The sequence below is a fragment of the Anser anser genome (genome assembly GCF_964211835.1).
Source record: "Anser anser genome assembly, chromosome: 2".
Classification (NCBI taxonomy): Eukaryota; Metazoa; Chordata; class Aves; order Anseriformes; family Anatidae; genus Anser; species Anser anser.
This window is the reverse complement of record NC_139721.1, coordinates 160,494,023-160,515,660: the sequence shown is the minus strand read 5'-3', so window position 1 is coordinate 160,515,660 and position 21,638 is coordinate 160,494,023. Positions and strand designations below refer to the sequence as shown.

The 21,638-nt window shown below is 41.3% G+C and overlaps 1 long non-coding RNA gene across 3 annotated transcripts; it reads right to left on the bottom strand.

Moving 5' to 3' along the window:
- Positions 1 to 14,055: 14,055 nt before the first annotated feature.
- Positions 14,056 to 21,502, bottom strand: LOC310894513. 3 transcript variants are annotated; one of them, XR_014579975.1, is made up of 4 exons: positions 20,522 to 21,502; positions 17,812 to 17,886; positions 17,642 to 17,733; positions 14,056 to 17,367 (listed from the first exon to the last, which is right to left on the bottom strand). It is a non-coding gene; the product is annotated as an uncharacterized lncRNA (long non-coding RNA). The 3 variants fall into 3 exon arrangements; XR_014579974.1 differs by having other exon boundaries at positions 17,642 to 17,886; XR_014579976.1 differs by lacking the exon at positions 17,812 to 17,886.
- Between the last annotated feature and the right edge of the window lie 136 nt (positions 21,503 to 21,638).

Genomic DNA, 21,638 nt, shown 5'->3' with positions numbered 1-21,638 from the left:
AATCCGACTAGTTCGTCTCCTCCGGGGTGGCTGCTTGCGCCGCGTTACCTGACGTTTTCCCTGACCAGCTTTGCATTACTCAAGTGCCGGAGGTTACATTAAGGAGGTGTGAACATCATGAGTCTGGAGAGGAGCCAAAGCTCACGAAGGTCAAGAGAGGATTATTACCACCAACTTCAACTGGACTTTCAATCTGTTCCATGTGCAGACTGAGACTTTCCCTGCATACGCCTAAGAAAATAAGGTGACATAGCATGTAATTAGTGGGACCACCTCATGGGCTTGCTTGAGATTCCTCTCTAATGTCAAGTTTGCTAAATTCTCCTGGGAACATTCCTGTAGGGAAAATGCAAAATGCATCTTCTAGCAGGTTTCTGTTGTCTTAGAAGAAAAAGTGGCCAGGAGAAGCTCAATGGCATGAAGATGTTCAAAATATGAAGACAACATGCAGAATTAGGGCTGGAAAAGTAATATGGTGGTTAGCAAAAGCTGAGATCAGTTACCTGCTTTGGAGATGTTTTCAACCACCAAGGACAGACAGCTCAGACGGCCAAAACGCTGAGTCATTGCACCTTCACTTATGAATACAGAACCAAAGCAATTAAGGGGTACTGGAAAGATAAAGGCACGGAAATCAGTGAGGCAGTTCAATGTTGTGATTGAGAAGGAGTTACTCCATTAGCTTGGTAGGTCCTCATCTCGTTTAACAGCCTTTGCAGATCTCGCTCAACGTGCTGAAATGCATCTTCAGCTTTGCCATCAACCTTCAAATAAATTACCACGGAGAGGTGTTTAGAGACCCCATAGTTAGCAATGTGTTTTGAGAAAAGCGCTAAAGAATGATGAAGAGTTGGTGAAATTTTATGTTACAAATATTTTTACAGCTTTAGCCCTATTTTTAGCTAACAAATCATCTATGGACCAATTATAATTTCCTTCACACATATTAAGTACACATAAGAATTTGCCAAACACACTGGTGCTAACCCCAAACATTCAAAAAACATGAGTCAGCCCTCTCTGCCTTTTCCCTCCCATCCCAGGCATATTATCGAATTAAAATCCATCAGACTTTTACAAAAATAAATGTAGGCTCATTTGCCTTCTCGTACTGGAAAATTTTCCACTTTGACTTTTTAAGGCTTCTTTCTGCACTTCTGAGGATTATTACTTTATTTTCTTTTTAAAACAAACCTGAATTTCTTCATAATTACTGGTCTTTCAGTGTGAGGGATGCATAAAAAAACCCTCCAGATACAGCAAAGTCTGAGACAAAAGCACATACAATTCTTGGATTTGCAGATTTCAGTTGAGCTCATTTGGTCTTAGTTGGTTTTCCTTCATTATTTGGAATATGCAAGTAAGCAAATATGGTGATTACTGCTTCCTCTTCCCAGCTGGGATTGCAGTCAGATTGAGGTCACGGTCTTACCCTCATAAGTGTATGCTGGAGCAACTTGGAGGCTTTCAGTCTTTCCAGAAGGAGTCATTCCGCCTTCATCCAAGTTGGCCATGATGATTATGGACCTTAATTCATTTGCCTAAACACAGGCATCCAATGCTCTTTGAGATGCTCTCGGGGATTCTAGCTGATCTCCAGCATTTGGAGAACCAGAAGTATTCTACTAACGTTTCTATTATCCACGAGGCTCATGTGGATGTCTCAGCCTTCCAAGAGGCTCAAAATGCACTAGACGCTTATATTCAGGGAATTTTGTGCCCTTGCTCCAGTGCAGAGAGGTCCATGAAACAGCTCTGAAGATGGCTTAACCAAATTAATACTTCTCATTACAATGAATTTCTGGTGAAGTCATTACAACTTGGCTGATGGCAAGACAATTTACTAAACCATTTGCAATCCTCTGTCCACTGTCCCCAGAAAAATGTGGTTGCTGGAGTGTTGTTTTGGCCAAACAATCATCTCTAAATCTGTGAAACTTCTGCAGCAGAACCATCTCTCTCTCTCCCCAATATCAAAACAAAGGAGATGTGTCTCTCTTTTTGTGAAAATACTTCCAAGCCCCTTCAGGCAGATTTGGGAGCTTTCCTTAGCTGTTGCCAATATAGCTGTGCTAGACAATTACGTAAACCATAAGATTCTCAGCAGAGGAACTGCGGTTGGGTGTAGTGATATTCTCATGGTAGCAGGACTCAAGCTGTGTCAGTTTTCTTTTTTCCAAACCCTGCCCAATTCAGTCTTTTTTTATGCAGATTAGAGTATCTCCTCATCTGTTCAGTGTAATGGCTACCCAGAGCTATAATTTGTCACCAATTCCCCATCCAATAACCATTGTGAAAGCTGGACACATCAGAAGGCTCCATCACATGGAAAGCTGGACCACCCTTTTTTGATGACAAGAATATACACTGAATTTTGCTCTTAGAGACCTTTGGAGTAGATTATACATTTAACTCTCTGCCAAACTTGTCAGAGAAGACTGAAGATGTATCAGTTAATCTTAATTTAGTAAGACTTTGTGTATTAAACAGTGTAAAATACCATTAAAAATACAGTAAGAGAGCAATGTAAGCAGTGATTTAACAAAACACATGTAAAAATAGTAGACATGCTTGCTTAGATTTGCTTTAGGTATGGTAGCAGGAAACATTAAATAAAACAGTTAAATAAAATAAATTAGATAAAATTTAAATTAAATGAATTAAATAATTGCTCACAAATATATCTCTGGTGAAGATGGGAAGTGAGTATTCCCAAAGCAGAGATCAGAAAGCCAGCCTGTTTAAAGCAGCAAAGAGGTATATGTTTTATGTTAACTAAGAGAATGTTATTTTAGCAGTAAATATGCCTGATAGATAGATAAGTGGATAGATAGATAAATTAGATAAGTTAGTAGTAATACTATCTAAGCATTCTGTATAGGTAATGAGACTACATTTACAGGGGTTGTGTAGGGGCTTGACACTGATTTTCAGGTCACAATTTAAATACGTGTTTAACCATCTAGCTTTCTGCATGGACGATGCTTTAGAACAGCATGTCTGGCGTTCCTTGCACTTCAGGACTTTCTTTCTCATCTAATTGAACAGGGCCACAGAAACGCACGGCACATATAAGATCATCTGCAAAGAGCTTCTTTTTGGACCAGTACTCATTACTGTGCACTGTGGCAGACACTGAAGTAAATCCCTCCTGGCCTGTGTGGTTTTGTGTGAATCCAGGGAAAAAAAAAAAAAAAAACAGATCAGCTTTCTAAGCAGTGATTTTCCTTGTGCTTTCCTAGAAACCCTGCACTGCTTTTCCCATCTCTTGCCAAGCTGTATAGAATTGGATGAGCATAATTTTTCTTTTTTCTCCTTCAATGTGAGTTAACACCAGTGTGAGTAAGTTTGTTATTGTAACTTAACCCTCTCTTGCAAAGTGCATTTAAAGCACCTGGCTTTGCATTTTGAATGAAACCGTAACAACCTCTACTTTGCTGAAAATGTAGCTGCTCTTTATTTAACTTGCAGGGCTTGTAAATCAGCTGCAATGGATTAGGGTTTAACAGAGTCTCTGGTGAGAAGAGGAGAGAGCAGCTGGAGGTAAAAATGGACTTATAAAATCCCTGAGATATTCAGAGACACTAATATCTGAGAGTCTCCAAATTCTACCTTTCCTGATGCAAAGGAGGCCCCATTTGCCTGTGTTTTGTTTATTTGTTTGATTTGCTCTTTTTCCTTTGAACAGTATTATAGAGACATTTAATGAAATGGATCCTGGAGGCCAGGGAGTGAAGGGGTATCTGTAGGCTGCCTTCAGTTTAAAGGGAGAACTGAATAACTAGCACAGACTTAAATAATTTTCAGACATCTGATATTAAGATGAGAGAAATCCCACCCCCACGTCTACTGACTGGGAACTGTGCCCTGCAGACACTTTTAATGGCTAATGTGGCTGCACGCACCCTAACCTTCCAGGAATGCTTTTTGCTGGGTTATTTGTTGATTTTATGGATCTAAACAAAATCAGAGGGGGAAAAAATAAGGGAATAATAACAACAATAAAGCTAGATCAGATGGGAAACAGCTGAAAATCCAGCTTAAAAGAAACCCCTAGAGGAGTTATCTGCAAAGTCATCTTGAAGATGTGGCAGATTGTAGCTCTGGTACAAGTAGGTCAGGATGTCAAGTTGAGTCAGGGAAGTTAGAAAAATCACTGAGTAGCAGTCATTAAGGGCACACATCACAATAAGTCCAGTAAACAGTTCTGCATTCTGATCTGTCCCCTGAGAAAAGCCCATGATCAAGAAAAGGGAAATCGCACACTTCAAAGTTTTTCATTGGAAAATTGGGTTATATCAGAATCTAGAGTGTCCAAAGACTAATTAAATACTTCGAAGTTTAATGTAGTTATTACTTTAATTATTATTTATTTAATTATTATACTTTAAATGTTATTTAATTATTTATTGTAATTACTTCTTTAATGTTAAAATAGGCTTTCTGAGCAAAACAGGTCTTTCAAATCAGAGGCAATATTTTAAAATAAAGGATATAACTCACTTTCTATCATCTATCTTCCATTTCATCTTTAGTCATCAGAATAATCCTTTGAAAAAGTCTGACAAAGATTCACCCCATCTGAAGGTTTATAGGTTCTTGTGAAATCAGATGATTTGCCCTCTAAACATGCTTATCTAGTGTCAGCTACACCAGAAAAAGTTGAAATATCCAGTTTTGACAAGATATCAAATTTTAGATTGCTAATGTTGGCTGAACTGAGCGCTAGTCTTTCCTTTCTATCCCCCTCCAGTTCCCATGTGCAAAATGAGCATCCTAGGCACACTTAAGATGGTGTACTGAAAGGGTGAAAGGCATAAAAATAATGCAGTACCAGTGGAGACCTCAAAAATACCTTTTATAGCAGCCAGGCTTAAGACGTGTTGTCTTTCATGTTCGCTCTTTGAGCTTGGAGCCTGATTTAGCCTTAGATCATTCTGCTTACAGAAGTTCATCATTTTATTTTGTTCTATCTATATAGGGCATAATACCCCATTCAAATGAATGCCTAAAATCAGAGGAACAAGGGCTGTTCTATACAGCATTGGGTCATTTTGAAACCAGTGGCTTTTTCAGAGGTTGAATGGATCTGCTAGCCAGAAAAGGAACACTGTCAGATTGATGTTGTCATTTGTCACAGGGCTGGGGAAGAAAACCAAAATGTCATCCTGTTTGATTCATGAAAAGTTGTCCTTCATGAGAGATGTTAAAGATGGTTCATTGCCTTTTGTTAACGGAGACTGAGGTGAAAGTTCATCTCACCCCCATCATTAGCAGTGACTTGTCCCCATCGCTGCTTTGAGCAAGAGGTTGGAGAAGATAATCTACAGTCTCCTCTGACCTGAATTTTCCTAAGATCTGGTATGGCTTTCAGGGGAAAATTTGTCCTGGAAATGGGGAGGAAAGGTGAAGAGCACATTTCTACCACCATAAGAAAGAGTCCCCCACATGCAATGACTTGTCCGTGAGCCTGACAAATGCAGCAAGCTCCCACAAGCACTACAGCAAAGCTCAGCTTGGCTAGACTGAACCCTGAGGGGACAAACCCCACTGTGATTCCTGCAAGGAACAACTGTGCATGGAGGAGTCACTCCACTCACTGCACTTGAGCCTTGTTGCTGCGACAATCTGATCCCACCTCTAACTTCATAACCCTAGTTCAGCCTCAAAACTTTCCAATTGTGTCTGCACCGCCATTCCTGACCTTTACTGTGTCAAAATTTTTCCTGTACTCTATCACTCCATAACTGAGATGCAAACCTCTACCACAGCATGGTCCCCTGCTTAAAATTTATCAAGAGAACATATGGTAGACCTGTTTTATATATATATTTGGCCACCAGCAATAACCTCAAAACTTTACCACATGTTAACAAGAGACAGCACTCATTTTCTGAAACCGTCTTTCCTGTCCTTATTTAGAGAGCTATATTTTACAGTTGGCTGTTTGCTTTCTTGGTCAGCACTTGAGTGACCAGGTCACTTACACCATCAGGCTCATACTGCAAGCAGTCAGGTACCTATCTATTTCCCCTGGCTGTAAAACTATTTGCACATTTTTAATCAGAGGTGCTTGATCTCTTTACAGAACCAAAAGTGCTGTGAACAGTGCTGGCAAATTTTAGTTATGCACTGACCCTTAAACACTCAAAGGGAACAGGAAGAAGGAGATTTTTCCTAAAGTCTCGAAGACTGTGTGGATGTGACTGCAACCTAAAGACCCTTTAGAAATGTCTGGACTGTGAATAACCCAGAGGAGAAGACTTTTCCTGCAAGGACATGGGGGACAGGTGATCTCTCTGTGAAGCCCTATTTGTAAATGAAGAAAAACCTCTACTGGGAGATCTGAAATTCTCCATTCCAGAAGTTCAGTTCCAGTTTTGTTCCAGTTTAAAGTCCAATAAGCTCCGGAGATCAAAACTCATTCAGAAGTTTGTGGTGTCCTTATTATGAAAAAAAAAAAAAAGACACGGCCACCTCTGGCTGACAAAGGGTCGTGCTATAGCTCCTATCAGAGACTCATTTCTGCTATTCACAGTGGCCTCAGCAGTATCTCAGCTCTTTACAGACATTACAGAAACCAAATATACCCTTTTAAAACCCCTGAAATATATATATATACTCTTTAAAATATATATAATATAAATATAAAATAAAATATATAAATATAAATATAAATTTATAAATGTAAAATATTCTCACTGAATATTCTCTCTTCACTCCTGTTTATCCAAAGTTCTTTTTCCTCATCCATTAAGGGTTCACTTAAGGTAACTTTTTTTCCTTTGTCCTCAGCATATTTCCTGGCATTCTTGCACCAATTTGTCAACCAGACAGGAATGATTGTATTTATTTCACCTTAAAATATCGTAATGTTTTAACAAAAATAAAATAAAATAAAATAAAATAAAATAAAATAAAATAAAATAAAATAAAATAAAATAAAATAAAATAAAATAAAATAAAATAAAAAATGTCATTAATCATCATTCCTACAAATGTGTGGTCCTGCAGACAGCTTCCCTTTGTCACCAATAAGGAATTCTCTGGGTTCACTATCATGTCTAAGCAGTGAAGTTGTTTTAAGGGTTCAAACTACAAGAGGAGCAGACAGATAGACAGACAGACACTTTATTTACAGAAAGGATCACAGCACTACCATCTTCTGCCAGAAACTCATGAGGCCAACATGTTCCAAATAATGCTGAGTAAAACTCTACAAAATAAGAAGTAACAGTGACCACAAATATGCTGGTGTTTTAAAATCTAAATGAGTTGGCGTTGCCTGGTTGTCTACAGCTTGGAAAAGAACAGCCAAATCTATACGATTGCAGCGAGGCACCCATGTGCTCTCTGCAAAGGGGTGAATTTGCCAGTCATCTCCTTGCATCCATTAAATGCTGCAGAAAGCCATTTGAAAATGTGATCTTCCTTCCAGAAAGCCACTTGCAAAATGTGTGCATGTCATTCCAAGGAATATAAAACACTGCTGTGTGACCCAGGCACCCAAACAAAGCAGCTCTTCTGTCAGGATTGTTGAACCCCATATAAGTACTCACAGAACTGTACTGAGAGAGAGGGCATCCATTCAAGAAAATCATAATCCCTGAAGAGAGAAAGTGATGAAAGGTAGCCAGTAGGTTATTCACCACAAAGTGTTTTCCTAGATCTCCTCTGGCCTTGTCTTTATATACAAAGAGGTGGAGTTTGGGGAAAAAAAAATAAAGAAGTGCCACTCTTCTTGTGCATGTATTTCTGAGTCTGACAACAAGGACATGAAGGATGGCAGTTCCTTAAAGAGATGAGGATTGCTCTTTTTTCAGTGAGGATGTTTGCACATTAAGAATCAAAGGTCATATACCAGCCCCCAGCTACAGCATATAATGTAGACATAGGCATCATAAACTCAGGAGAGTGATTTCCTGCCTTTTTAGTTCTCCATCATTCTTAGAATTTGTATTTCAAGTTGACTCCCCAGAATAACATCGAAGGCCTTGATTAGATATCTGTTCAGAAAATCCATGACAAGGTGATCATATGGTATTTCTGCAGCCATTTTAACACTGTAAGAAGCACCTACCTCTCCATTTTCTGTCTAGGGAGTGAGAGGATTCACCAATGCTTTCTGATTCCAAACTACAAAGTCTACAGCTGATATCTACAGTGGGAGGGCCAAAATAAGAGAAATAATCTTTCTACATGGGCCACCACAGTGATATGACATGGTAGCAATGCTCAGACTGAACTTAGATCTCTGCTTCTACCAGAACTGGAACCCATGAAGAGACAGGAGCATGAAGACAGAAGAGACAGGAGCATGATGACAGAACCCATGAAGAGCAGGAATTTGGTGAACTCTAACGTTTGACATCACTCCATGCTCATGTATTTCCATGGGGGCTGAAACTGAAACTGCCATCTTCACTGTGGTGCATATGATTCTTAGTCAATTTGGGCAATGGGCATTTTAATTGTGACTATTATTTTTTCTTCTTTTGCTTCCTGTCTCTTAACCTCAAGAGCATCAACCTTTTTATTCACCTCTTGCTTGTGAAAAGAGCTGAAAAGCCATTTGTGATAGATAACATACTTTGGATTGTTTGATACTACAGTGCTGTGTTTCCAATTAGGTTTCCTTGCTTTTATCTTCTTTGTGTAATCTGTTCGGTCCCTCCCATTAATTAGAACCTTATTTGCCTTTTTTCCCCTTTAAACAGTGTTTATCCTTCGCATTGTTCCTTGCATCTCTGCTTAGCAAGATTGACTTCTGTTATCTTTGTTTTTTAAATATATGTTTAGATTTTATTGGCACAGACGCTTGTTAAAGCTATCCAACTATTCATTACAGACCTCATGATTTTCCATAGTAAATTTTCTAGACAATCAGCTCTGATCAACATTATTTTTTGTCTCTTTCTACATTCTTTCAGAGAGTTATGTTTTATGAAAAGCACAATACTTCAGATTATTACCTTTCATACATAACATTCCCTCAGAACCAGTGGATATCTGATGATATTCTGATGGCTAGACCTCCAGATGTTTTATTTTATTTATCATACTTGGCTTGTTTTCTAGGACCAAGTCCAGAACAGCCTCTAATCTCAAGGGTTGCTCAACAAATTCTTTGAGGGACTGTGGAAAGATATTAAGGGAAAAAACGTCTTTCCACAACAAATAATTCTGCAAATCCTAGCATTGTCCTTACGTAATTAAAATATATGTTGATCAATAATGACCTTGTAACTGGATTAATAAGGAATTTTAAAATGTACTTTGGGGAGGGCATGGAAACTCTCATGCTTTAGAGAATAAACTGATCTCTTCCTAATGAAAGTCAAGAAGAAACTTTCCAAGGACAGCTTTCCTTAATTGCCTATTGGAAGTTTTTTGCAATTTTTTTTTTCTTTTTTCAGGAGTAGATGGCGCTTGCCATTGCTTGAGATTGAGAACAAGTTCTGAATCATTCATTTGGGCCAGGGTAGCAGCCTCTGTGACCAGAAAACAAACAGAACAAAGATGCAAGAAACCAAGTGAGTAACATGCCATGATGCCTTCCTGCCCACATGGAGCGTGATAGGGCTCAGAGCTGAAGAGCACCTTTCTGGAAGGACAGACCACAGCCACCCAAACTAAGGGGCATGCCTGGAATTAAACAAAGAAGTAGACAAAACAAAGGTCAAGGAGCCCAAAAATAGTCGGAAGAAATATAGGCAAAGGGGCATAATTCCACAATAAAATAATCTCTGGGAAGTTGACATTTTCATTCCTTCCTATTTTCTCTGCAGTTTCAGCCTGGTTTTGGTTTCCAACATAGACAGATGATCAAACTCAGAAGCTGAGATTTAAGCATGTATAGTCAGGCTCCCACATGCAGCAATGTCAAGCCTTTCTACACCAGACAATTCAGACACCCCTACATGAATAGCAAAGGAACATAGGAACATAGTACGTTAGTTATTCTAAGTGGACCAACATTGCTTAACAGTCCTTAACATCATCCCATTCTTCTGAGCTAATGATACCTTGGCCACGGGCTGTGAACCTCTCTAGCCTGCATCTCTCCTTCTCCTGCTCATCAGAGTGCCAGAAGAGGGTATCTCAGTCAGTTCAGGGCTAGGAGGGACATCTGTGGTGGAGGGGTTAGTGCTAGGTTACCAGTTATACAGCTCCAAGTCAAAGGGAAAGGAAAAGGGGTCTTGTAACTCCCACTGGTGTCACTGATGCCATCACTATGAGATGAAAGCTCCTCTGAACAGGTCCAAGAGAGTTCAGAGCAAAGAAAGAGGAAAAGAGATCTTTCCTACTTTAGTTTCACCCTAGCATTGTGTTAAACTTCAGCTTTCGTGAGATCTTTAAGTTTATAAAGCAAATAGGAAGCTTTGCAGCAGCAAGTCTTGATCAGCAGAATGGCAATTTGCTATTCTGTTCAATCCTATTTATACAACATTTTGTCAGAAGAAGCAAATGACATTTCACTTTTCCAGTTCCTAATACAGTCTTTTCCTAGACTATGTTAAGTGACTATTTTTTCTTATTTGTCTGTCCTTCTACTCTGTTTCCTTCAGTAACTGATGAGTAAGTGGAAATCACAAGTCTGGTGTCACATGTGGTCACCCCCATGTAGACAGATCTTCAGCTGAAGTCCTAAGGCATGAAAATGCAACGAGCTAACCCCATAACCAAGCACACAGTCTAACATTGTCCAGTTGCTCTGAAATTCCTCTCATCGGGCTTTACATCAGTGATTTCTTGCAGCCAGGAGCTCCAAAATCAGCAGTGCTCCTGGGAAAGGCAGTGACGGGACAAACTAGAAAGAACCAACAAGAATTTTTTAGAGATTTCAAGGAAGTGTTGAGACTTTTTTTTTTCTTCTAAGGCTTCCCCAAACAAAAATTTCATGTAAATCTCTCATTTCTTTCAAATCAGGTTCCAAACTGACAAGCTGAAATTCAGAACAACACCAACAATAAAAAAGTAGGAAATTTGAGGATTTCCCACCCCACCCCACTTTCAACAATTTCCAAACCTTGTTACTACGATGGCCTGCGAGGGCTCTTTATTTTTACAGCTGCTGCATACCTAGTTCTCCTCGCTGGAAGACGCACACACAGCTCCAGCGATTCTAATCTTTTCATTCCAGGAAAGGAACCAGCTGTAAATCCACTGAAGCAAGATCAGGATACAGCACCAGGCCTGTTGTTCTGGCCTCCCACTGGTTAAGACTTCCCTTGAACCACTCTCACACTCAGTTGTTCTGCCACAAGTCCAGAAACCTCTGGTTTAAGAATCCCTTCCCATCCTGAGATCTCCAGTTCCAACCTCAGTAGACCTCTAAAGGCACCAGTATTACAATTTTCATGATCGTGATTTGCCCCTGCAAAACAATGGTTGACTCAGGTTTGGGGGAGCTCAGTTCCTCCCATCTTGAAAGCACCCAAGAGAAGTGGTATATTTGGATTCTCTCCTAATTTTGTCACTGATGGTGGGAATAAGGTTATCCCAGGCACACTCCCTGTCCCGGGGTGATGCTGTAAATGCATCTGTTGTGACAATGTTGCAGCACTTGATGGCACAGCTCCTTCCCTCTTTTACTCCAAGCAGGGCTGCCACTATCCCTGCGAACATCACATCAGCTTTCCACTGTATGGTAAGCTATAAGAGCAACAAAAATCTTGGCACTATTTAAAAAAAAAATTAAAAAAAAAATCAGATCAGTGATTGGGAAGAGTGACCATTTCCCTGCACCCGTGGAAAATTGCTCAGGGAGTCACCACGTGGTGGTGAGAGCATCACCTCCGGGATGGGGCTTTCCCAAATTTTCACGGTAACCTGGTGCAGAGTGTATACAAACACTCACAATGACTGCCTAGCAACATCTCCTGCCAATCCATGCAGGGGCAGTGCGAACAAAAATGTGCGCCACGTTCTCCAGCTATTCCTGCAATGAAAATATATTATCAAGGAACAGAAAAACCTGTGTTGGGTTGATGGGGATGGGGTGGAACAGGACCTCTCGCCCCTCTTTCCACAGCACTAACACAAGCCTGACTTTGTCTTCTTGGCCTTGGGAAGTCTTATTTGGTCTCCTGTGATCCTTGTGTCCCCAGTGAAAGCTCTGCGTATGTAGTGCTGTGTGAAAGGATAACGAGGAAGAGGCAGTTCTGCAGCAGAAGCCAGCAGCAATTTCTACAGCCAACAGGTCAAGAGACCTGCAGGACTTTTCCAGATGTGTGCTGTTCCCTCATATTCTATCTCAACCAGAGGGTGGCCCAGCAAGGGAGAATACAGGATTTGTCATGGACGGACTCTACTGCTCACAGGGACAGGGAATTAATAGGTCCTGAAAGCAGGGGCCCCACAGCAGCCCTGTGACCTTCTGGAAGGTGTCCTTCAGCACTGCTCAACCTATTAGAGGGCAGGCAGCCCTAAAGGTTGGCCATGGCTTAGCTCAGGCTTTACCCTTTTGGGACACCCAAGCATAGTTGATTTTGGTGGCAGTTTTGGAGGTGGGGGTGTCTACACAGTGAGAGGGGCCTGAACTAGCACTGGGGTGAGCCAGTACATCCATGCAATACTGCCCTTTGCTATGCAAAGATATGCAAATTTATTGAGTCCAGTCTAAAATCCTACTGGCCACTTTATGGTTAGGTTGGGTACTACTATCAATCACACTGAAAGTAAATGAAACATCTTGTTCCAAATCCTGCTGACATTGTCAGATCACTGCTAGCTTGAGAGCACCCCTGTGCATTGCTGGGTCTTTCACCCCCACACCATACTCTACCATTTAAAAAAATAAAAATAAAAATAAAAATAAATAAAAATAAAAATAAAAATGAAAATAAAAATAAAAAAGCTATTTCTTCAGTTTTCTGAGAGGCCAGGAAGAAGACTTTCCTCACTGGAGGACAGTTACAGGAGGTGGGCTTGCAAAAGTCTCCATTTGTCATCAGTTTAGCTGGCAGCAGGCTACATACCTGTTTTTTTTTTTGTTTTTTTCCCAGACTCTCCTGAAGGTACTAAACTGACATAAAATCCAGGTATGTGAAACCTCACTTAGTAGGTGTTCATAATTCCTAGTCAAAATTCAAAGACAAGGCACCTTGCACTTTCTTAATAAGCATTTAATGTGCATAGAAAACCTTGTAAATTATGTTTGGAAAAGATATGCATTTGAGACTTGCAATTAGTTTTGAAACTACTGTAATTAGCTAGCTCCTCCTGTAGACATCCTCCTTTTTATTGCTGTTAAAGATACACCTCTCATTTTCCTTCACAAGTAACATCTCCGCGTCAAGGGTGTGACTGTGGGGACACCCTCAGAGAGTAAGAACGATGTCAGGATCTCAGATGTTCACTTGCTGAAAGGTGGAAACCTTCAGCACAACCTATAATAGGTTCTCTTTGTGGAGTAGTCTAGCTGAGGATGTTTAAATTTACTCTTGTCTCCAGCAGCATTTTAACCCTGGGATTAATACCCACCACAACTTCAAGAAGATAAAATGACAGAGATCTGCAAGCAGGGAAACTGGACCACACGACACATATTTCCTGGTCCTGCATCCATCAACCCTTTGTCTATAGTTTGTTTCCTACTCCTGCCTGCACTGTAAGCATTTCAGTTGTACAAATGTCAGCTGAAAGTGACACCAGCTGCTCTGCAAGCTCCAGAGGCAGTTTCTAAGCACAGCTCATAAATACCATTTCTTACATTTGGCTGTGCCTGGGCCTTTCTAGTCATGATACGCTGCCCTGCTCTCCACGTCTGCAAGAATTAAAACTCCATGAAACCCACGCCTTGCACTACGTCTTTGATCCTTTTGTCTCGACTAAAGAAATCCACGCTGATATATAAAGCATGTGTGATACATCAGCCTGGTAGAAAGCTCCTTCGTGTATTAGCCCTCTTCTGGAGGAGTGAGATTTTTGTGGTATGATGCACAGAGCCAAACCTGCCAGCATTCCCTGGAAAGCAGGAATAAGGAGGAAAAAATCTGAGCTCATTATTTGAGACCTGATCATGTTATTATATATATACATATAAATTATTAAATAAAACATACACCCTGTTCTATTCCCCATTGCCACCCTGGCACAGAGGCCCTGGGAACTGGGTGCTGGTGTCGGGGGAATATTGATCCGTTTGGAGGGTAGGGAGTGGGTTTGTCTGTGCTGGTGAGCAGGAACATCTGGAGGGGAAGGAGGGTGCGTTCCTGAGTGGAGCCACAGCTGGCTGCCCCGCGCGTCCACCCCAGCCACAGTTGGCACAGGCACAGCCTCGCACCGCCGGCACCGCTTCCACATGCTATAGCTCTCGCATCACACCCTCAGCCATTCCACACGCTGCCTGTCACTTAGACCATCCCCACATGGCAGGGGCACAGCGTGGCCCTGGCCTCTGGCCCTACGCGGTATAAGGACGCGGGGTGAGGGGGAGCCAGGAGTTGGATCATTTGCATCCCGGAGGCATGAGTAAGATCATTTCCAAATACAGCAGCAAGTTGCTGTCAAGGGTTGCAGGACCATTCATACCAGCAGCAGATGATTTGTGCATACTGTCATACAACATTACTAATGCCGCTGGGTTCCCTCCCAAGTGGAATACCACCCCTTTGAGGCAAAGCCTGGCTGGTATTTAACTGCACAAAGGATCCCTATCAACTATCCTTTCCACTAAAGCTCTGATAAATCACTGTCCTGTCCCCATGCAAGTTGCAACGGCCTTGTCAACCTCCCTCCTCCAACACCATAGGAGAAAACCTTCACCCCTCAATCAGCAGCTGGTGGTCAGAACCATCCTGTAAAACCAGCTCCCCCAGGACATGCAGATGATGACCCTCTGAAAGAATCCCCATCCCACCACTGCACCAGGGAGGTGGGGGGTCAGGTCTCTGACCCATGAATCAAGAGCCTCCTGTGCTTGCCACAAAGCCACAGGGCTGTTGGATGATCCAAAGATTTCCTTAATTAAAACTAGAAATCAAATTCTCAAAATAGATATGATTCCATATTGGATCTGCTCCCAGGTTTGATTTTGATCTTCCTAGTCAAGCTGTCTCCTTCCATTCCACTGGAAATCACTGGCTGGAAGCCTTTGGCATCCAGTGCAGCAGGGTTATAATAAACGTACTAAGCAGCAGACTAATAATTCCTGAAATGTGAAATGCTGGGACAGGAATCAATGAAATTTCTGGCATTTTAGTGCTCTTACTCAACTTGCTTGATGTGTTTGTCACCATGAAGTGTGGAGAGATGGTATACTGCAGAGTTGCTAAAGCACTCAGTGCCATCTGCCACATCATGCAAGCTGCTAAGGAAAATAAAAGCCTTTAAAACCATGGACAATATTACAAAATATGGGTAACAGCACATGCCTTTTTCTTCTTATTATTACTTTTGTCTGTGTGTGTTGAGGAAGATGAGGCAAGACAACTGATTTATCAGACAGGTGTGATACCTACTGAGAGACTAAAAATACCACCACCACGTTCTCCAGCTTCACTATAAATCAAATGATCAAATGGATGAGAGGGACTATTGCTAACCTTTACCTCCTTTAATTTCACTGTTGGAACAGCCCCTGGGAAAATCTGAGGCAAACAAAAGATGTTGCCTTTACAAGGCAGTAGTTTGAGCAGTTCAAAGCCCTCCAAGATGAATGTAATGCAGACAGGTCATCTAAGTCTTGTGGTTGCCCTAATAACCAACCACAACCTCAGAGTGGCCTGAGCTCATTCAGCTATGAACTACATCACCTATCCGAAGAACAAGGGGCTGAAATCCAGTCTCATCTGTCTTGGGGGTAAATCTAGGACAACTCTTGTCGATGACAAAAACCTCACCCTAGGCTGAGTTGAGAACCAAATGTAGGCTTGAACAGCTACTTTCTACCTCTACCCAGCCACCACAGCTTACAACCCTATGGGGCAACACTCAAGACACATTATGCCTTGACCCCACAGCCTTGCCTAATGGTTGACAAAGGAAATAGCCTTTGCTCTGACCAAAATGTAGACAACTTAACACAAACAGGCATGGCCTAAATAATGAGTTTGAAAATGAGGATCTCATCTGTTCTTTGTGATATGTTAATCCCAAACTGGCCTTTTCTGAAGCATTTTGAACGTGGCAGAGAAGGGATATGACAGAAAGCCAAAGTCAGTGAAAGAGTCAAGGAAGGAAAGATGTGCTGCTGGCTGTATCCTGGCATGGCATCCAGGTGGTAACGTAAAGACAGCACAAGACAATATACATCTTTCTCCATTGTTTCTGAGTTAACACTCAAGTCTCATTAAAGCCTTACAGAGCACACACTTAAGGAGATTTTCTTTCATGGGAATCCTAGGCCATAAATAGCTGTCTACCTCTGTGGCCTTTGAAGTCACCGGAGAACTGTTCATTGACTTCACCGAGCTTCACCTAAGACTAAAAATACTGAGTGTCCACAGGTGACACACAGACTCAGCTGAGGACTAACAGGCAAGCAGACATACAGTTTCTGATAGTTCTGAGTTAGTTACTGCCTTAGCGTGGGATGTTTTTTCAGACCATGATGGTAAATTCTGAATTCTACAAATTTCTCTTGCAAAGATAAAATAAAATAAAATAAAATAAAATAAAATAAAATAAAATAAAATAAAATAAATAAAATAAAATAAAATAAAATAAAATAAATAAAATAAATTAAAAAAAAATAGTGGCTTTCCCCATGGTTGCTTTGTTTTATTTGGTTTGCCTTGGTTTTCCTAGAGGTTCAGAAATGGAGATGGCTTTATCCACAAACCCACACTTAATCAGGGTCAGAGCATCTTACCTCTTCCCACTTCCCAACCACTGCATCTTCCTTTGCACAGACCATTAATTAACCCCCTACACATAGCAGGGTTTGGCTTCCCTACTGAATATCCTGACAATTAGTGCCAGCTGTTAAGGATGACACAGCCCCTGTGTGTACTGAGAAATGGGCTGAGACCACAAATTCATCTCATGTCAGTCACCCTTAGCACACTAAAGCCTTTGACCACCACAGTCAAAATAGGCTTCTCTCAAACTATATACCTAGAAGAAATAGGTGCAGTGTATTTTGCATTATATTTTCCATAGGACAAGTGGATCTAACTTCTTAGATGGTAGGGCTGGATGTCAATATTGGGACCCTTTCTCAGAAGCTTTACAGGTGGGATAAGAGCAAATGCTGACGTTTACTGTCTGGGCCAATTATATTCCAAATAATAAGACTTATTTAACTGCTGGACTCCATTCTTTGTTTTCACAACCTTCTTCTTCAAGGCAATTCCAGAAGCGTAGAAGGAATAGTCCTGTAGGTCAGATCCAGCCCTTGAATCCCCAACTGAGTCTTCCTCTCTAAAGCAATGGGGAAAAAAAAAAAAAAAAGTGATCCTTTCTGTTTGTGCAGTAGTTTTGGAACAAAACTAAGCAAAACAATCAAACAAATCCAAATTAAAGGCTCAAACTAGACATAGAGATGGTTCTTAAATTCCACATTTGACAGGAACCGTGGGACTGTTCAGAATGAAAGCAAAGGCTTCACCTCGCTCTTTCCATTATCCGCAACGACACTGCTAGGCCTGTGGTAAGCTCCATGTAAAGTGGTTGGAGAACACCATAAATTACTGACCTTCATTCACCTACTTTGTGCTCTGTGTGCTGATGTTCTCAGCTGCACTTGGGAACTGCAGTAATAGCAAAGAATAGCAGTCTGGAGCTGATCTGCAGAATGTGGAAACAGAAGGGACCCTTAAGAGAAGCTGTGCCCGATGAGTCAATTTTGCTCATGTTATTGGATACCTCATTTTGACCATCCTTCCCATCTCCATTCAGGATCTTTCCATTCCTTCTTTCTTCAGATAAGGCTTTCCATGCCTAAAAACATCCCAGACAAATTGTGCACATCATCACCAGGATATGCTGCACAAAGTAATACTCTCCTACAGTCTTCTGGTATCAGTAAACCTCTAACACATTCAATATACCCTCTCATCATCTGCACACCTCTATGCAATTCCTATACGCTGCAGTTTTATTGGAATTAGTTCAAGACTCACTAATGTCTCAAAAATGCATAAGCATTATCTGAAAAGTTCAGGAAAAATCCTGCAAATTTCTTTTTTTTTTTTGTGAAAACACAACATAATGTTTTCTTTTTTCTCTCTTTTTCTCTCTTTCTTCCACTGTTCTTTCCTAGTTGCAGAAATACTTCCTTATTCAACGTACAGCATCAAGAGAGGAGACTGCTTGGCTTGTTAGGCTCATGCTGAACAAAAGATGAGCAGAGAAAGGTGAACCTGCACAAAGCAATCATTGACCTACCCCATCTCCTTCTTCTGGAACACCACTCAAGGTCTCACCTTTGTCCATCACATCTGAGCTGTTTGTATTTGTATTCAGAAGTTGCTAATAAATGAGCTAGTAAATTTCCAATGAGAAAAAGTCAATAAACCACAGCAGGTCTTAAGTTAAATCCAGGACTGAGAGAGACAAAATATATGGGGCAAACTTCTCCTCCCTGTAGATAAGTAGTAACTTTTTAGTTATTACTAGCCCAATTAGTAACTCTGACCAGACTTTACTAGTGCTCTTGCCAGGAAATCCAATCTGACAGGCAATGGCAGAAGAAACTAAGAATAACAAGATTTTTGCCTGCAGTTCAGGTCCCCTGCAGCAGAACTGAATCGCCCACAGTGGAGGAGGATAGGGGAGAGCTTCTTTGCTCTTGTTATGGTCTATTAGTCTTGTGGCTAATCAGAGGGTATAAGGTCTCCAAGCCTTCAATCCAGGACTATAATCTCACATTACAAATAGCATCGAACTCACAAATGTACACTGTATACAACATTCATGGAAAAAAGTAATTCTCCAAGACTAATAACTATTCTGTCATTCCTTCGGGTCTTGACATGCCACGGCCTCGGGCTCAGGTTATTTCATGTTCATTTGCCTTCTTTGTGGCCCTGTGTGAGGTCTTTCTGGAGTTTAAGCTGGAGGACAGCCAAGGTGTCAAAGGGACACCTTTCCTCTGAGCTGTTGAGTGGAATGTCCTAAGTTTATGAACACTGGAGTAATTCTAGGTATATGGCCCTCATGAGCACCATAAATCTTGGATTTTCATTTCAAACTCTCCCTACTTCCCATGGCTGGGTAAGAGAAATACTGTCACTCCCACTAGATCACTGCAGCTTACTGAAGTTGCTGAGCTGGGTGCTAAGTTATTTTTAATACCCTGCGGGGTGCCTCCAGCAGATACCTGATGAGGACTGTGGGAATCTGAGAATGAAAGAAAATGAAACAAACAAACAAACAAAAACAAAAAAACCCTGACCAACTCTTAATATTGCAAGTCAATCTAGAATTAGTGTAAAACTAACTGTCTCAGTACCTGCTGACACAGAACTCAGGTAACTAAATGTGACTGTGGGCCATTCTCATGGAGAAATGCATGCTCCACAAAAAAAAAAAAAAAAAAGAAAGGTAATAATAAATGTCAGTCTGTGGGACACGGTGCTAACATCTCAGGCACTTCTAAGTATACCGATTTGTCTATCTACTGATTTGTCTATCTACTAATTTACCTATCATTTATAAAGCTCTAGACATCAGTGATGAATGTAGGGATTATGACAGGGAATATTCTCCATGTTAAAATATTGTACCAAGAAGAGAAACAAGCAAGGAGCCTTAAATATCAGTTTAAGATTTTTCCAAACACCTACAATTACTCAGTATTAGACTTTACTGGACATATCCAGATAGATATTGATCATTTAGATCCATCTTTCTGAGAATAATATAGGAATTCAAATACTGAAACAGGCACGAAGGCTATCTAGTCCAGAGGAGGAGAAAGGACACTTCTTATTTTTTGAAACTGCTCATGAAATATCCAGAGCAGCCTGAATTATTATGATATTATTATGCATTGGAGATGCAATCATCTACTGGAGATTTTCCCCTTAATCTGTGTCTGACGTGGCAGAATCATAACTTCCCAGTAGACCATATCAAACCTACTCAAAATGTTTTTTCCTGCCTGCCACTCAGGGCTGTTTGGGAATTTGCTAGTGGGACACACACTGTTTCAAAGTGCTGCTTGATTGTTTGGTTTTAATGAGGAAATGTCATTTTATTCCAGAAAAACTTTTACATTTCCAGGCAGCTACTGTCTATGTGTCTGCTAGATTCAGGGTAAAATTTCCCATCAGAGTCTGAAGAAGTTTCCTAAGAAATTTGCTTTGTGTTAGTACTTAGGGAAACAGGTTGAATGAGAAAACAAGAGTCAGCAACTCATCTGTGATATTTTCCATGGAGCAGAATTGTATTCAATAACCCTCTCTCTCCTTCATACCTTCTGGGCTGTGCAGCTCTTTGGCTTCCTACAAGGCTCAGCTGACTAGCTCCTTAGACAATGAAATATGGAATTTCTTGATTTTACAGGTAGGACACAAAACCACACTGAAAGCATCTACATGGGATGGGGAAAAAAAAAAAAAAGAGCCCATACCTATATTTCCTATGATTCAGACCAGCATGCCAGCTCCAAATTCAATGTTTCATTTTAACATATGGCTCAGAACAGTGTGTCAAATATGCTTTCCAAAAGGCATGTACAACTATAGTCCTCAGTCCTGAGTGAGGGCTCCTTTACAGAAAGAAGAAGCAGAGTAGGGTGAAGGAGCCACCCCACACCTTGGGGCAATAAGCTGCAGCTGCAGTGGGGAATCTGATACTCCACATCCCTCCTGGGTGCTTTGAGGAGCGTGGGCCTTCCCAGGACCCCCAGGGAACAGAAAAATGAATCTCACCCATGTAGATTCACTTTTCCATGTAAGAGCTATCCTTGCCACTCCAAAGCCCTCCAGAATCAAGTCCATAAGTTACTATTCAAGGTACCTGCACCAGCTCCTCTCAGGCTTTCCCACCCTCCTCCTTTACAACACAGTTCCCTTTCTCCCCTTGCCTCCTGCGTAAGCCTGCCTCGAGCTGTGGCCAGCGGTGGATAAAATGGCAAGGAATTTTCTTTGTTGGACACGGAGGTGGCCAAGGTGGGACCAAGGTGCAGACAGGCGTTCTCTCCAGCAGCACCACTACTCCTCCAGCCTTCCCAGACACCCAGAGGCCCAGCAGCCTCCAGCTCCCAAGGCTGCAGGCAGTGGCTTTGTCCAGCTACTCTGCTGTCTTGGGGGAAACAAGGAGGGTATTTTCTTTTCTTGTCCCTTAATTCAGTCAGCAAACATTCCCTGCAGACACACACACACAAAAAACTGAGCTGGGAAGAATTGATCTATGCACCATCTTGCATTTGCCAAATGGATTAGCTAATAATTGCTGGATGTCTCAAATGCAAAAGGGGTCCTGAGTCCTATGTATGGAAGAACAGGGCTTGGTCTTTATTTACTTTATTTATCATTATTTTCCTCCCTCTTTCTCACCCTTGACAAGACCCTGACCTTTTCCCTAAATCCTTTCTTTGGGGGTGTGGGGGAGCAGGGGAGGGGCATGGGGGTCTTTCATTAAAGCCTGTGAGCCTAAAAGTGACTTTGGGAGGCAGGATATTAACCTTTTAGGCTCCTAATGCTGCATTACAAGCTCTAATCCTGCATTCCAGGGCAGGCTGAAAA